Raw genomic sequence first — 4,346 nt, 5'->3', positions numbered from 1 at the left:
TATATATATATATATAGTTCCACTTTGGTTGATATATTTTTTAATTATACTTGTAATATTGTATACATTTATGTAATTTATTAAAAGGCTATCAAACCATATGTTACAACCTTTTTGCTTCACTATGGTTGGTATACCGTATTGTTTCATTTGATCGAACAAAATAATCAGTGGATTACTATAGTATAGGATATATTTGTGTCGCCTGTCGGTGACATAGGGCCTATATATATATGTATATATATAACTTTTACGGATTATTGTTAACTTGCAAAAATTATCACTACAATATTGAAGTTATATATATAGGCGTAATTATAAATTTAAAAGTGGCTCGGACATATTTGTACAGCTAGCCCGGCTGCGAATTTTTTTTTCCTACACGTTATATCCATTGGGCTCCTCTGATTGGCTGCTTTGATTTGACCACACCATAGATAGTGTTTCCCCAAACCCAAATAGCCCAATGGATATGACGTGTAGGGAAAAAAATTCGCAGCCAGGCGACCAATGCCGTTACCCGGTATATTGGCACGCTGCCAGCTAGTGCGTGCGTGCGCACGCGCGCGCGTGTATGTACAACTGCTCCACATAAATCCCCACGGAAGCCACTGCATGCCGGTCGATATTATTATTGCGCAGTGCGCTGCAAAATCGCAAAATTGCGCAACATTGCGAAACATATTTTGCAAAAATTGTATAGGCTTGCGCAGCATTAGAAACTTAAATTGGGTGTAATAACGAAAATAGATAATTGGCCAGACTATTTCTCTATTTTAGTCAACAGAGCTATTATTGAATGGTACTTCCATTATTGCCCATTTATTTTTCAAAGGAGTCTGCATGACCGACCAAGCCTTGGGCGTGTATTAATTAAGATAGTTACTGACAAACTGTACGGCCCATATATAGTGTCCATATACCTGCGTCCGTCAACATAACATCTTTATATTATAAAGTACACATACATGCATGTGCGGCTTACGCACTGACGCACATAGTGTAATGATCGAGTGCGTATAGGCCTACGTCGTGTGTACGTAGGTGAGTACGTGCTGCTGCGCACGTGCGTGTGTATAAAATTATAGTATGTGACGCTGATTACATATGTGGTACTTTAGCCTTCAGGCAGAATGATGTGTTGACGTCTTTTTACGGATCCTATATATAGAACCAGCCAAGCACAACATGACCAAGGCCACGGCGTACATTTTGTCGATCACGCAGCCGCGCCTTTACAAAATCACATTTACAAAAATGAGTTCCGAGAGTTCCTGCTCTTGCAATTGCTCTGTTGCCTAAAATTAATTAGATACACTATAGTCTAGCCAATTATATAATTTTGCTGTTAGGCCTACTTAATTGAATTTTTACTAATCTCCGGCGTTGTATTGTAGGCAGGGACCCGCAAGTATTGGCAATTTTGCTATGTGTGTGCAAGGTGTACTGTGTGTAAGCGCGAGTGCGTGAGTGCGTGCGTGCGCGCGTGTGTGTGTTTCCTAATTTCTCATGTCGTTTGAATTAGTAAACAAACACTTGCGACTCATAGCATGAACGTACGTGTATATGTCCCGCCCCTCTCTATGCATATCCTACACAGTATATATGAGGATACATAATATCAATTAGGAATAACGTACGTATAGTCACAATTTTTAATAAGACAAAGCTTTAGAAAAACACGATTGTATTCACGAGTCACAAGTATAGGTCCGAAAGCGCTATCATTACGTGTATATGTGACCTAGTTAGTAGTTACACGCCCCAGCCGAGGTTTAGCGACGTCATTTGACCCGGCTCAGGGATTTAGGGGCGGAGATTGCCATACGTATTATGGTGATCGGCCATGGCGAACGTTCAGAAGTACAAGCTACAGTCGGTCGCAATATGACACATATATTCACCTCAATATATTACCCCGCGCTACACGTTACGCATTACGCAAGCAATGCGTTCAAGAAAACCCTCTGTTTTTCCACTCCTCACATTTAGTTTTATTATATAATTAAAGATGCGGCCAAAATAGAATTTCGGCCAAAAGAAGTAAACAAGCACAGTTATGAATGGAAGAAATCATTCTGTAATTTTGTCACGTAAACAGAGAAAATGTAGAGCATATAAGAAACGCGTGGAGGACAAGCAGAATTTATTGAAAAAAGATGACAAGCGAAAAAGATTAATTGCGAAGACCGAAGAAGACGTTATAACCCCAGCGGAGAGGGAGTTAGTGTGGTGGTTATGGATACAAACATCGAATATAGGGAGCTGATATTTGATCTATATTAAGAGGATCATCTGAGTGAAGGGAGCCGTTAGGGGTAGGTATATTTAAAATGAGCAATATTAGGTTGCAGATTTCCTATCCGCTAATATACATTTTATATATGCTATATATTACATACACGCTACACAAAGCACAAGACATTCTACGCAGGTGCATCATAGCTGCAAAGCCGGTTAGCCTGTAGGGGCCTACTACCCTAGTGAAAAACTGCTACAGTGTCAGTGTGCTTAGTGCTACAGTGTAGTAGTGTGCTACACGTAGAAATGACGGAGTTCCCTATTGCGCTCTATGACAATAAAGCGTCACAAGCAAATTGATAACATGGAAAATTAGGCACACGAAAGTCGAACAGGAGGTCGAGGAGGAAAGAAGCATGAGAGAGAGAGAGAGAAACGTTAACGAGAATGCAGTAAATTGAGGTGGAGGAATTAAAGCAAGAGAAGGATATGAGCAAGAGAAGGGTATAGGGAAGGAGGGCACGGGAAGAGGGAGAAAGGTGAAGAACGAAGAAAGTGACAGAGGAGAAGAATGGATGGGGTGGAGAAGATGTTGACAGTAGAGTAGGAAGTAGAAGAGGAGAGGGTGGGAGAGGTGGAGAATGAGGGAGCTGGTTAAGGAGGGTAAGAGGGGAGAAGAGCGGAAAAGGAAAGATGAGGTGGAGGAGGATGAAGGAGATAAACGAGGAGGGGATACAGGAGGCGAAAGGAGGTAGAGAAGGAGGAGGTACAGGAGAGGCCTACCTTCTACCATCATCGTTTACCTCATCGTATGTGTCACCTCTCTCGTCCCTCCTGCACCTTCTCCCCTCCTCCTCTATTTTCTCCCTTCCTCTACCTCCTCCTCCTCAACGTTCTCTACCTCCAACGTTTCAACCCTTCTCTACCTCCTCGACCTTTTCCCCTCATCTACCTCCTCCTCCCCTCCTTTTCACCTCCTTCTCACCTCCTTTTTCTCCTTCTCCCCTCCTTTACCTCCTCTATCTCCCCTCATTTACCTCCTCCTTCTCCCCTCCTTTACCTCCTCATCCTCCCCTCCTTTACCTCCTCCTTCTCCCCTCCTTTACCTCCTCCTTCTCCCCTCCTTTACCTCCTCCTTCTCCCCTTCTTTACCTCCTGCTCAACCTTCTCCCCTCCTCTACCTGAGACTACCTCCTCATCAACCTTCTCCTACACCTTCTCCCCTCCTCTCTCCTTCCTTCCTCCTCCTCTCTCCTCTCCTCTCTTCTCTTCTCCTCACCTTCTCCTCTTCTCTCCTCTCCTCTTCTCCTACACCTTCTCCCCTCCTCGACCACCTTCTTCACATTCTTCCCTCATCTACCTCCTACCACACCTTCTCTTCTCATCTACCTCCTCCTCCAGCCTCTCCTCTCCTCTGCTTCCTCCTTCACCTTCTCCTCTCCTCTGCTTCCTCCTTCATATTCTCCTCACCTCGACTTTCTACCCTCCACCTCTTCCTGCTCTGTTCTCCTGTGCCACCTCCCACTGCTCCGCATTCTCCCATTCTCATTTACCACTCCACATCCCGTTCCAATGATCATACTTCCCCTCTCTCCTCTTTCTATCCATTTCTCTTGCTCTTCTCCAACTCAATTTATCCTGTTCTCCCCCTCTCTCTCTCTCTCTTATCCTCTCTTCCTGCTCTTCCCTTTCTGTTCGCCTTCCTCTGCTCCTCCTCCCTTCCTGCTCCAGCTATCTTTTCCCACTTTGCAGTAGTAAACTTCGTGTGAACACTTTTTTATGACCAATTTTCTGTGTAACCAATTTTCCTATTAATGTGATGTGCAATGATCTCGGATTCACAACCATGACTTTCTAACTCCCCAGACATCCCCATTGAAGAAAAAATAGGTTGTGTTTTGTTCTACGATGGGGCGGAGGGGTACTCGACCCAAAAGCACCCTCCACCGCTAGCCTATATTCCAAACTTTCCTAAACTCTGCTACGCACTGATATAACATCCCATTATGTAAAAGTATGGTGTAGTGATTTACTTTTTGTTTTCTGTATGATATAGATTTACCATCGCAAATGTTCCACACAACCAATTTTATGCCAACACTATC

Source organism: Priapulus caudatus, unplaced genomic scaffold (genome assembly GCF_000485595.1).
Source record: "Priapulus caudatus unplaced genomic scaffold, Priapulus_caudatus-5.0.1 Scaffold7, whole genome shotgun sequence".
NCBI lineage: Eukaryota > Metazoa > Priapulida > Priapulimorpha > Priapulimorphida > Priapulidae > Priapulus > Priapulus caudatus.
The sequence above is the reverse complement of the archived record's forward strand: the minus strand, read 5'-3'. Positions refer to the sequence as shown.